This window comes from Leopardus geoffroyi, chromosome B4, assembly GCF_018350155.1.
Source record: "Leopardus geoffroyi isolate Oge1 chromosome B4, O.geoffroyi_Oge1_pat1.0, whole genome shotgun sequence".
Taxonomy (NCBI): domain Eukaryota; kingdom Metazoa; phylum Chordata; class Mammalia; order Carnivora; family Felidae; genus Leopardus; species Leopardus geoffroyi.
The window spans coordinates 127171269-127185579 of NC_059341.1; the positions used below are offsets into that span (position 1 = coordinate 127171269).

At 36.2% G+C, this 14311-nt stretch overlaps 1 protein-coding gene and 1 non-coding gene across 3 annotated transcripts in view; both read right to left on the reverse strand.

Annotated features, from left to right (window-relative positions):
- CRY1 (cryptochrome circadian regulator 1) overlaps nt 1–14311 on the reverse strand; it is a 95130-nt gene that overhangs the window by 15462 nt on the left and 65357 nt on the right. The gene's annotated exons all lie outside the window — the stretch shown is intronic.
- LOC123592232 lies at nt 6895–7013 on the reverse strand. Its single transcript, XR_006709643.1, has one exon. It is a non-coding gene; the product is annotated as a 5S ribosomal RNA (ribosomal RNA).

Genomic DNA, 14311 nt, shown 5'->3' on the forward strand with positions numbered 1-14311 from the left:
GAGATACAGAGATAGTAATAATAATACCAGATATTTAGTGAGTATCAGGTGCTATATTGATAAGTTATGTACACATCTCCTGATAGTGATTTTCAGTGTGGAGACTGTGACTTCAGGTAATTAACTGATTTCCTCAGCGGGTAGTAGCTTTTCTTTTTAATTCTAAAATCTACTCTGATATATCTTACAAAGAAAAAAAAATCAACAGCAATTCTACCATTAGTTAACTAATTATATAGTAAACACACTAATTCTCTAAACCTGGACAGTTTAGACAACGGCTGTTTCCAATGGTGTGATTAAAAAAAAAAATTGCTACTATAAACCATGCAGTGTCTATCCTTATCTTTATGCATTCATCTTAAACATTCTGGGGCATTTGTTCTATTTTTCCTAGAAATAGTCCCTTGAAAAACAATGAATGGATAAGGTAAGCACATTTAAAATTTTTATAGACACACCAAATTTTCCACCAGATATAGTGTACCAATTTACACTCTCAGCAGCAGTACACCAAAGTGCTTGCTCCCCATACACTTGCCAATAGCATGTGTTAAAGGTTTAAAAAAAAAAAAAAAAAACTAACACATACATACACATGGAATAAACAGAAAAATAATTTTTAAAATTTTAAAATTTTATTTTCTTGAAAATCTTGAAGAATGCATATCAAGTGGTCAATAGCTTTTACCTTTGAAGAGTAGAATTTAGGAGTGCAAATAAAGTAATTATTTTTTATTTTACACACAGTTGCACTGTTCACATTTGTTAGTACAATCACGTACTGTTTTTGAAATTTAAAAATAAAATTAAAATGAGTAGGAAAGCATCATATTTCTTTGTTTTGTGGACAAGAAGTATAAAGTAGCATTTAAAAAACCCAGGATCTAAGGGCACCTGGGTGGCTCAGTCAGTTAAGCTTCTGACTTCAGCTTGGTCACAATCTCATGGTTGGTGAGTTTGAGCCCTGCATTAGGCTCTCTTCTGTCAGCATAGAGCCTGATTTTGGATCCTCTGTCCCTCTCTCTCTCTCTGTCCTTCCCTCACGCATGCACACACACATCCACTCTCTCAAAAATAAAATAAATGTTGGGGCGCCTGGGTGGCGCAGTCGGTTAAGCGTCCGACTTCAGCCAGGTCACGATCTCGCGGTCCGGGAGTTCGAGCCCCGCATCAGGCTCTGGGCTGATGGCTCAGAGCCTGGAGCCTGTTTCCGATTCTGTGTCTCCCTCTCTCTCTGCCCCTCCCCCGTTCATGCTCTGTCTCTCTCTGTCCCAAAAATAAATAAACGTTGGAAAAAAAAAAAATTAAAAAAAAAAAAATAAAAAAAAAAATAATAAATGTTAAAAAAAAAACCACACATAGGCTCTAAACTCAGACCTCCTGAGTTAAAAGACTGGCTCAACTATTTGCACAAATGGCTAAACTCCTCCTGCCTGCTTCCTTGTTTATAAAATAGGTAGATTGTAAGTAATGTGCTTAGAGTAGCTAGCATATAATAAAAACTATGTATTTGCTACAGTAAAACAAACAAAAAAAACCATTGTTACTGTTTACATGACATAATGCAAGTAAATTGTTAAGGACATAGTATACAGTAAGTCCTCAATGAATGGCAGCTATTATTACTAGCCATTTGGATATTTCTTCTTTTGTGAGTTGCAGCTTATGTTTGCTTGGTTTTCTATGGCAATGAATTTTTCTCTTTGGACTTGTAAGAGCTCCTTATATTTTAATGATAGCAACCTTTCTCTGCCTTTTACGTTACAACTTTTTTTTCCTAAGTAGTAGTTAAAAATTCTATGATTTTTTAAATGTTTACTTATTGAGTGAGAGAACATGAGTAGGAGAGGGGCAGAGAGAGAGAGGGATACAGAGAAGCCCAAGCAGGCTCCATGCTGTCAGTGCTGAGCCTAACATGGGGCTCAATCCCACAAACCATGAGATCATGACCTGAGCCAAAATCAAGAGTCGGACACTTAACCGACTGAGCTACCCAGGCACCCCTCTATGATTTTTTTTATAAATAAGTTTTTAGTTTTTAGATAGATGATAGAGTTTAAGATGACTCAGTAACACTCCCTTCCCTTTTTGCTTGTAAAGGAAGGGAACATAAATCACAGTTAAAGATCAAAATATAGACCACATTACTAGTAAAGAAGAATTGGAGAAAACATACTAGGTTTATGGGCAGGTAAGCTTGAGAATATTTCATCCCTGAATAAAACAGATTTACCCACCCAATGATAAGCAACACCTTCCCTGCAATGGGGGCTCCCCTATAAAATTTATGACTCAGGAGAAGAGAATAGGATATGTGTTCTTAGCAAGTGAAGAAAAGGTACAATCTGAGCTATGCTCACCTAGGTCCTTCTACTAAACTCACCAATGAAATCTTTAACTTCTTCCCTGGGGATAAATTAGTGATTATCTCTCCACAATAAATATGAAAAGATACAGAAGATAAGGTTCCCCAAACATTAAATGTATTCACTCATACGTCAAATATTATAATTCTTAATACAGGCCAGATATAACACTAGGTCCCTCCTTCCTGGAGCTTACTGAGGAAGATTGATAATCTGGAGATAAATTTAAAAAGTACTAACTATTAGAAAAAAATATAATGCTATGATAGGAAATATGGGGAAGAGGGTAATAAGCTAGTAAGCTAATTATCTACTCTTTCCTTCCCAATTACACTGGTTAGCTTTCAGTAAGTGGTAAAAGTACATATCCTTGCTTTACTCCTTATCTTAGGCAGAAAGTACTCAATATATCACCATTAAGAATGACATTAGTTATGTTTTCTTATAGACAACCTTTATCAAATTAACACAAATTTTCTATTCCTAGTTTAAAGGTATTTTTAATCATAAATCAATGTTGAATTCTGTCAAATGCTTTTTCTTCATCTATTGAGATAATCATAATATATTTTCCTTTATTCTATTACTAGGAAGAATTATTTTAATTGACTTTTATAATGTTGAACCACTTTTGTATTCCTGGAATAAACCTCACTGGATCATGATGTAGTATTGTTTAAAAATATTGCTAATTTCAATTTGTTAATATATTATTAAGAATATCTGAGTCTGTTTCTGGGAGACATTTGGCTATCCCCCCCTTTTTTTCCTTAAAATCTCTTTATCAGGTTTTGATATTAGAGTATGGTATTAGAATTATGCTGGTTTCATAAAACAAATGTTTTGGGGAAGTGTTCCCAACATTTCCCCATATTTTCTGAGAAGTACTGTAAAATTGGTATGATTTCTTTCTCAAATACATGATAGAATTCACAATTAAAGCCATTCTGGGCCTGGAGTTTTATTTATGGAAAGGTTTTCCATTATAAATTCAAGTTCTTTAAGAGATAAAGGACTATTCACTCTTCCTTTTTTTTCTTTTTCTGAGAATTCTGTAACTTGTACTTTCAAGAAATTTTTCATTTCATCTTGGTTGTCTAATTTACTGGCATCATGTTTACATCCTTTATAATACTTTTGAAGTTTAGAGAATCTCTAGTGATAGCCCCCTTTTTTATTCCTGATAAAGAATGATAGAAATGCTATGATAGAAATTTTCTCCCTTTTTCACCCTGATCAATATTGCTAGAAGTTTATCAATTCAATCTTTTCAAGATCCAGTTTTTGGCTTTGTTGACTGAATCAATCAGGATTCAGTCGAGAAACAGACAACATCAGCAATTTGAACAGGGAACATTTAATATGAAGAATATTAGCAAGTAAAAGGTGGTCAACAATGACAAGGAGTAAAAGAGGAGTTAAAGCTACACTATCCAATATGGTAGATAGCCACTACCCACAGAAGTGGCTTCTGAGCACTTGAAATGTAGCTAACTGGAACAGAGATGTGCTGTAAACATAAAATATACACTGAATTTCAAAGACTTCATATGAAAAAAAGGTTAAAATAGCTTAAAATTTTAATACTCATTTTATATTAAAAGGATATTTCAGATATACTGGGTTAAATAAAATATATTATTAAAATTAACTCTGGGCGCCTGAGTGGCTCAGTCAGTTGAGCATTTGACTCTTGGTTTTGGCTCAGGTCATGATCCCAGGATCATGGGACTGAGCCTTGCATCAGGCTCTGCACTGAGTATGGAGCCTGCTTAAAAGATTCTCTCCCCCTCTGCCCCCTCCCCTGCTCACGCTAAAAATTAAAATAATAATAATAATAATAAATAAAATTAACTTTATCTGTTTCTTTTTACCTTTTTTAGTGTGGCTATTAGAAAATTTAAAATTATGTATGTGGCTTCTGTTGGATAGTACTTGTCTAAGGTGTCCAAAATTAGCAATTGCACAACACAGCCGCCACCACTAAATGGAGAGAAAATAAGTAAATAATGAATTAAGTACTCAGAAGAAAAGAACCCTCCACTGAGACTCCCACCTTAATGCATGGATCTTGCTGCCACAGTAACACAAAACCTTCCCTGTAGAGAATGAACTTGCTAAAGGGCAAGGCCAGACCTGGTTAATAGTAAGCTGGGTGGTTGAGAAATTTCCTACACAGGGGTCTGGGTGAACTGCAGCTGGTCTGTGGAAGTGGCCTATCAGGGGCAGGGAAATTTACCAGAGGGTGTGGGTAAGCTGGGGCTTGCTCAGTGGGGAGGCTGAGGTAAAGACTACTGGGCCTCCCATATGCTCAACTGCTAGCTAATGTGGCAGGAAAAACACACAAGACTACCAATAAGGAAAACCCTTTCTCTCCTACTATGACTTGGCAGAGAACCACCAACAATATCTATTGAGGAATTCTAGTATCAAGCCAGCTGGCAAAGGAAAAATGTTTACAGCATCCAGCTTCACTATCACATAGCAGGACTTAGAAGGGTGAATTAGAGCTGACAGACAATAAATTAATTATCGCACATTTATTTTCTCTATTGTCTTTCTGTTTCACTGATTTTCATTCCTCTGTTTATTATTTCCTTTCTTCTACTTACTATACTATAGGTTTAATTTTTTCTTTTTCTACTTTTTAAGGTGGAAGCTTAGTTCTTTCATTCCTTCTTTCCTAATGGAGTACTGAAAGCTACTAATATTCCTCTAAGCACTGCTGTAGCTGAATCCCATAAATGTTTGTTTTTTTAATGACAAGTTGAATTTTAATATTTTAAAGAAATTACCCTAATATTAAGACTATTTTTAACTGAAGTAAAGTGGTGAATCTCATGAATTTTTATATATTTTTCCATTATCAGTTATAAATATTTATGATTTTTTTTCTATTCATTTTAATTCTATTGAAGCCAAAGAATACATTCTATAGAATGTCAATCTTTTGAAATTTATTGATACCCATTTTGTGGCTAAGCATATGGTCTCTCTTGGTGAATATTTCATATGTGCTAAAAAAGAATATATTTTCTATAGCTTTGGGGTAGAGTGTTCTGCAAATATCAGTATACCAAATCAGTTGATAGCATTATTCATATCATCTATATCTTTATTAATTTTTGTATATTCTATCAATAACTGAGAGAGTTTATCAGTTTGAGATTCATATGTTTTTATGCTGTTACCTGGTACATGTACACTTATAATAGTTATACCTTCTTGATGTAAGATTACTCTTAATTTTGCCTTGAATTCTACTTTCTTATGCTGTTTGCAAAGCACATCTTTTCCAGTTGTTTTTATTTCAAACTGTTTATTCATTAAAAATTTTTGAGTATAGTTGATACACAATGGTACATTAGTTTCAGATGTACAACACTGTGATTCAAATTCTCTATATGCTATGCTATCCTCACCACAAATATGGCTACTATCTGTCACCATAAAACGCTATTACAATATCACGGACTATATTCATTATGCTATGCCTTTTATTCCTGTGACTTATTTATTCCATAACTGGAAACCTCTATCTCCTGTTTCTTCATATTTTTAAAATGTCTCATCAGCATCTAGTTGGTTCTTGCTTTTTATTCTGTGCCTTTCAAATGGAGAGTTTAAACTATTTACACTGAATACAACTGGCATAGTTGAGCTTAAATTTATCTACCTGCTTTCATGTGAATGAGTCAAATATTTTTTGTATCCCATTTTAAATTCCTCTATTGAATTTTCTGAAGTAGCTGTTCATGTTATTTTAGATCATAATGTGCATTCTTACCACTGTCTACCTTCAAATCATATATTACTATTGAATAATGTAAGAACTTATATATACTTATATTTATGTCCCTCCCATCTTGTGTGATCCTGTTATAAATTTTATTTCTATATATGTTATAAGCCCCTTAATATTGATTACCTCCTATAATTCACTATTAGTTGTTTTTTTTTTTTATTTTTTTTTTTCAACGTTTATTTATTTTTGGGACAGAGAAAGACAGAGCATGAACGGGGGAGGGGCAGAGAGAGAGGGAGACACAGAATCGGAAACAGGCTCCAGGCTCTGAGCCATCAGCCCAGAGCCTGACGCGGGGCTCGAACTCCCGGACCGCGAGATCGTGACCTGGCTGAAGTCGGACGCTTAACCGACTGCGCCACCCAGGCGCCCCATATAATTCACTATTAGTTGTTTTTAACCTGTCAACAGTCTTTTAAAGAAAATAGGATATATAAATATACATAACTAAAAATAACAAAAAAGTTATTTTATATTTACCCATATATTTAGTGCTTTCTTCTTTTTTGCAGATCCTATCTTTCATTCAGAATGATTTCCTTTCACCTAGCAGAACTTCTTTTAGTATTTCTTACAGTATAGATCTTTTGGATATGAATTATTCTATTTTTGACTGTCTGAAAATGCCTTCATTTTACTTTCTTTTTAAATTTAAATTTACCTGTTTATCTTCTTTCTTTCTTCCTATCTATCTATCTATCTATCTATCTATCTATCTATCGCCTACAGCACCTGGTATTCCCAGGTGGTCTCCCATCCAAGTACTAACCAGGCCCAACCCTGCTTAGCTTCCGGGTTCAGATGATATTGGGTGTATTCAGGGTGGTATGGCCATAGACTACCTTCTTTTTTTAAATGAATATTTTTGCTACGTTAACAAAGTTGTTCGTAGTTCTTTAAAGATGTCATTCGATTGCCTTCTGGACTCAACTGTTTCTAATAAAAAACCACCAACATTCTTATTGTGGTTCCCTGAATATGTCTTTTCTCTTCTGGTTGCTTATAAAATTTCTATCTTTGGCTTTCAGTTAATTGACCATGAAGTGGCAAGATGTAGTTTTCTTTATATTTATGCTCTTTAGGGTTTTTTGAGTTCTTGACATTGTGGGTTGATATCTTTCATCAATTTTAGAAAATTGTCAACCATTATCTCTTCAAACATTTTTTTTTCTTGTCCCAAACCTCTCTCCCCTTATTTTCTAGGTCTGCAGTTATACATATGTCAGGCCATTTACTATTGTTTCACAGACTGTTCTCTTTTTAAAGACTTCCTTCTTTTTGTGCTTCAGTTGAGATAATTTCAACTGCCCATCTTCTTTTTTTATTTTTATTTTTTTAATATTAAATATACTTTATTGTCAAATTGGTTTCCATACAACACCCAGTGTTCATCCTGACAGGTGCCCTCCTCAATGCCTATCACCCACTTTCCCCTCTCCCCCACCCCCCATCAACCCTCAGTTTGTTCTCAGTATTGAAGAGTCTCTTATGGTTTGCCTCCCTCCCTCTCTGTAACTTTTTTTTCCCCTTCCCCTCCCCCATGGTCTTCTGTTAAGTTTCTCAGGATCCACATAAGAGTGAAAACATAGTATCTGTCTTTCTCTGCCTGACTTACTTCACTTAGCACAATACCCTCCAGTTCCATCCATGTTGCTGCAAATGGCCAGATTTCATTCTTTCTCATTGCCAAGTAGTATTCCATTGTATATATAAACCACATCTTCTTTATCCATTCATCAGTTGATGGACATTTAGACTCTTAACATAATTTGGCTATTATTGAAAGTGCTGTTATAAACATTGGCTATTATTGAAAGTGCTGTTATAAACATTGGGGTACAAGGGCCCCTATGCATCAGCACTCCTGTATCCCTTGGGTAAATTTCTAGCAGTGCTATTGCTGGGCCATAGGGTAGATCTAGTTTTAATTTTTTGAGGAAACTCCACACTGTTTTCCAGAGTGGCTGCACCAGTTTGCATTCCCACCAACAGTGCAAGAGGGTTCCCGTTTCTCCACATCCTCTCCAGCATCTATAGTCTCCTGATTTGTTCATTTTAGCCACTCTGACCAGCGTGAGGTGGTATCTCAGTGTGGTTTTGATTTGAATTTCCCTGATGAGGAGTGACGCTGAGCATCTTTTCATATGTCTGTTGGCCATCTGGATGTCTTCTTTAGAGAAGTGTCTATTCATGTCTTCTGCCCATTTCTTCACTGGATTATTTGTTTTTCGGGTGTGGAATCTGGTGAGTTCTTTATAGATTTTGGATCCTAGCCCTTTGTCCGATATGTCATTTGCAAATATCTTTTCCCTTTCCGTCGGTTGCCTTTTAGTTTTGTGGATTGTTTCCTTTGCAGTGCAGAAGCTTTTTATCTTGATGAGGTCCCAACAGTTCATTTTTGCTTTTAATTCCTTGCGTTTGGAGATGTGTCAAGTAAGAAATTGCCGCGGCTGAGGTCAAAGAGGTTTTTTTCCTGCTCTCTCCTCTAGGGTTTTAATGGTTTCCTGCCTCACATTCAGGTCCTTCATCCATTTTGGGTTTATTTTTGTGTCCATTGCCCATCTTCAAGTTCACTGATCCTTTGTTCTGCTTTGTCCAATCTGGATTAAGCCCACTGAATGAATTCTTCATTTCCTTCTTTTTTCAACGTTTATTTATTTTTGGGACAGAGAGAGACAGAGCATGAATGGGGGAGGGGCAGAGAGAGAGGGAGACACAGAATCGGAAACAGGCTCCAGGCTCTGGGCCATCAGCCCAGAGCCTGACGCGGGGCTCGAACTCACAGACCGCGAGATCGTGACCTGGCTGAAGTCGGACGCTTAACCGACTGCGCCACCCAGGCGCCCCCATTTCCTTCTTTTTAATAGTTTCCACTTTTATACTGAAATTATCACCTAATCACATTTTTCACCTTCGACTAGATTCTTCAATATCTATAGCATAATTATTGCAAAGTCCTTAATTCTAATCCCAACATTTGCATCAACCGTGGGGCTATTTCTGCTTTTTCTTTTTTTTTTTCATTTTACGTGATTGCAAGTCACATTTTCCTGCTTCATCATGTGTCTCATAAGTTGATTGTATGACAATGGTATAAAGAATAGAGATGGAATAAATAATATTTATCTCTAGAAAATTGCATAGTCTTGGCTCTGACTGCTAGAAGTTGAATTACTATCATCTGTAATTGAGGTGGGTCTTGGCTTTGTTGCTACTTTAGTTAAATTCCTTCCATTCACCACTGGGTTCAAATATTTCAAGGGTAGGAGCCAAACTTCTTCAACAGAGCTTGGAATTTGAGTATGGAAAAGATTCTAGATGTCTCTCTTTGCTTGACAACCCAGTCAATAGCTTTACAAACTGTACACTTCTCTCTACCTTGTTGTCTACCCATCAGTCTTATGGTTGCTGCGGAGTTCTCTTTGCTTTTCAGCTTTGCTCCCTAATTTTCTATTCCTCTGGAGACATCTTTCTAGCCTGCTGTCCTGTCCCCAGCTTCAGTGGGCTGCTACTTTGCACTAAGTGAATGCCCAGTAGCACTTCAAGAGGAATCTCTCTCAGCTCTTCTGCTTTGCTTTAGCCTTTGGTATATTGCCACTGGTATTCCACAAAAGCACTGTAGAGAGTGAATGTGAACTTGCTCTGTAATTTGGGTTTCTTGGGATTCTAATCTGCCATGTCAGTCCATATATGACCACAAAAGCTAGGTAAAATTTCTACTGATTTCTTTTTACTCTCAACTACAGTGGATTCCCTTTTCTTTCTGCTGTGTCACCAGGAATATAGCCAGCCATGAGTCTCTTCTTTCCTACGAAAGGCTCATTGCTTTATGGAAGTTAGTTTATTTAGGTTTCTTTGTGTCCTCAACTCTCTAGTAGGTTAAAAAAAAAAAACCCATGATTTTGTGGCATATTCACTTTCTTCTCATTGTTAAGATGAGACAGTAGATTAAGCAACACCTTTATGGATATGTCTCCTCAGGCAAGGGAAACAAAAGCAAATTAAAATATAAGGAGTACACCAAAATAAAAAGCTTTTGCACAGCGAAGGAAACCAACAAAACAAAAACGCAACCTATCGAATGAAAGAAGATACTTGCAAATGATATATCAATTTGATAAGGGGTTAGTATCCAAAATATGTAAAGAATTTATACAACTCAATACCAAAAACGCCCCCTAAAATCTGATTAAATAAAAACTTAATTTTTATTAATTCAGGTTAATTTATTATAATTTAATGATAATAAATAAAATTACAATAAATTTAATTTTTAAATTCATTTGTAATTACATGTAATTAAATAAAGTTGATTTATTATAAATTATAGTAATTTAATTAAATAATTCAGGTCAGGGGACCTAAACAGACATTTTTCAAAGAAGACATATAGATGGCCAACATACAAAACAAGATGCTCAACATCACTCATTCCAGGCAGAATAGCTAGTCTTAAAAAGCCAAGAAGGGCACCTAGGTGGCTCAGTCGGTTGAGTGTCCGATTCTAGGATTCAACTTAGGTTATGAGCTCAGAGTTGTGGGATAGAGCCCAGCATCAGGCTCTGTGCTGACTCTCTCTCTCCCTCTCTCTCTCTGCCCTTCCCCAACAAAATAAATAAGTAAACATTAAAAAAATAAATAAAAAATAAATTTTTATTTAGACAAGAGATAACAAGTGTTGGCAAGAGTATGGAGAAAAGGGAACTCTCATGCAATGTTGGTGAGAATGTACACTGGTGCAGCTACTGTGGAAAACAATATGGAGGGTCCTCATAAATTAAAAATAGAAATACCATATGACCCAGTAATTCCACGACTGGCTATTTACCCAAAGAAAATGAAAACACTAATTCAAAAGATATATGTACCTCTATGTTTTCTGCAGCATTATTTATAATAGTCAAGATTTGGAAGCAACCTAAGTGTCCATTTATAGATGGAGAAAGAAGATGTAGTATGTATACACAATGGAATATTACTCAGTCACAAAAAAGAATGAAATTTTGCCATTTACAACAACATGGATGGACCTAGCAGGTATTATTCTAAGTGAAATAAATCAGAGAAAGACAAATATCATATGATTTCACTTACATGTGGAATCTGAAAAACAAAACAAATGAACAAACAAACCAAACAGACTCTTAAATACAGAGAACAAACTAATGGTTGCCAGAGGGGATGTAGGTGAGAAGATGGTCAAAATAAATGAGGGGGATTAAGAGGTACAAACTTCTAGTTACAAAATAAAAGTCATGGAGATGAAAAGTACAGCATAGGGAATACTGTCAATATTTTAATAACATTGAATGGTGACAGATGGTGACCACTTCTGATGAGTACTAATGTCTAGAATTGTTGAGTCAATATACTGTATATCTGAAATATAACATTGTATCTCAATCATATGTTAATAATAAATAAAAAAGAAAAAAAAAAGATGTAAGTGAAATCATGTCACTCATCTACTCAAAAATTTCCATGGCATCCCATTTCACTCAGAGTAACAGCCAAACCCCTAAACATGGTCCGTAAAGAAAGCCCTGTGATCTGGCTCCTTGAAACCTCTCTGACCTTCTCTTTCCTTTTCACTCATTGTGTGTTTCTAGCTACGCTGGCCTTCTTGCTGTTCCTAAGCAAGTCACAGCATGCTTCCACGTCAGGGCCTTTGTAACTGCTATTCCCTCTGCCTGCATCATTATTTCCCCATGTTGCAGTTATCTTAGTAGCTCAAAATGATTCATTCTCACAAGACTGTCAGTTAACTAGATGGTGGTTCTGTTGGTCTCACCTGGGCTCACTCATGAGCTTGCAATGAGCTGACAACTTGGTGGGGGCTGGAAGATCTGAGATAATCTCTCTCATACATCTCAGACCTTGGTGCTGGCTCATGATTGGCCCTCTATTTCTACATGGTCTCCCATAATTTGATATTCTAGCCCATATTCCCAGCATGATACAAGGAGCATTCTAAAAGGGCAAAGTAGGGGCGCCTGGGTGGCTCAGTCGGTTGGGCGTCCGACTTCAGCTCAGGTCACGATCTCACAGTTCGTGAGTTTGAGCCCCGCGTCAGGCTCTGGGCTGATGGCTCAGAGCCTGGAGCCTGCTTCTGATTCTGTGTCTCCCTCTCTCTCTGCCCCTCCCCCATTCATGTTCTGTCTCTCTCTGTCTCAAAAATAAACAAACATTAAAAAAAAAAAATTAAAAGGGCAAAGTAGAAGCTTCAAGGTTGCTTGAGGCTTAGGGTTTGGAATTCAATGTCTCCCTTGGCAGTTGGCCAAAGTAAGTTACATAGCCAAACCAGATTTAAGGGAGTGGGAAAATAAACTCTACCTTTTGATGGAAGAAGGTGCAAAATGTTGTGGATTGAAAATGCCATACCCTATATATTTGCATGGCTTAGTCCCTTCACATGGTTTGCTCATATGTCATCTTAGAAGGGAGGCCTTCCATGATTTCATATAATTACCCTTCACTCACCTTGGCACTTAATACCCCACACTTTATTTTAGCACCTATGCCTGACATTGCATATTTACTTGTTTATTATCTGCCTCCTTCCCACTATCATATAAGTTCCATGAAGGTAGAAACATCTTCTGTTTGGTTCACTAGTATATCCTCAGCACCTTGAACTCTGCCTTGTAATAGCAGACAAGCAATATCTATTGAATGAATTGTGTTATTCAAATGAGCATGTACCATAAAATAATAAAGAATCCAAAATAACTCAAAATGCATGAATTTTATGCATGTGAAATGTTAGTAGCTTTAGATGTTCTTCTTTGATTTATTCTATGATTTTGGACAAAACATTTTGTTATGCTTCAATGAGTCCACCTATAAAGACTTTAGCCACATGTCCCTGTTTCTTGGATATAATGTTTTAAACCAACTCTTTAAGTTCTTCATTAAAAGTTCCTGCTGGGCCTAGAATGTACAAGGTCTTGGTAACTTATCATTCTGGCACCAAATGTGGAAGATGCAAGATTTAACTGCATAATAATAATTGATACAAGATTCATATGATTAATAGTGTTATCCTAGTTTTGCCTACATTAGTGTCTAAGTTTCTTTATCATTTCTTCAGAACATGAAAAAAAAAAGTTAAAAAAAAAGTCCTATATTAAGTCAGAATTTAACTGGGAAAAATCCTAGGTAGAAAACACATCAGAAAACACAATAGTTTATCACACATATATGTGTGTATAAAAATTCCCTGACCCCATCCCTAAATCTATTCAATATAAATAGAATGAATGCTATAAAGAGAAGATACACAGCAGACATCAGTACTGAGCCAATGTCACCATACCAACCAACTAAAGTACTACTACCAGGTCTAAAACAGTTTTACCTCCCATGTAGGAAACAGGATTACTTACCTACTAAAAATTCTATCTTCTGTACTAGAATAAAACCAGAGACAATAATATAAATGACTCAGCTGGTTATGGACAAAAGAGTCTTTCCCCTCAGAGAAACAGGGTGTGAGGGTGGGAAGTGGGAAGGGGACCTGCTTTTTACTGCATAGCCTTTTAGGCTTTTTTTTTTTTTTTAAACACATGCATGTAGTGCCTCTAAAAAAAAGTAAAAATAAAAACATCAACGCAATCAAAAAGGAATTCCCTCTATGGCTCCAGACACAGTGTATAATCTGAAAGGAAGTTTCCATAAGTGCTATTTTATACAAACTACTGTATGTAGCCCAAGGAACAACCTGAATAAAACAATAAGCATCTATGCATGTGTGTGTGTTCATGTATCTGTATTTTATGGCCCATGCAGAAACCACTGTTTCTCTGCCAGTGTTCATCACAACAAGTGCACTCCTTAATCCCCATCACCGATTTCACCCATTCCCCCACCTCTGTCTCCTCTGGTAACCATCAGTTTGTTCCCTACTGTTAAGAGTCTGTTTCTTGATCTGTCTCTCTTTTTTCCCCTTGGCTTATTTGTTTTTTAAATTCCACATGAGTGACATCATATGGTATTTGCCTTTCTCGGACTTATTTTGCTTAGCATTATACTCTCTGACTCCATCCATTTGTTGGAAATGGCAAGATTTCATTTTTATGTCCATCTATCAATGGATACTTGGGTTGCTTCCATAGCTTAGCTAGCGTAAATAATGTTG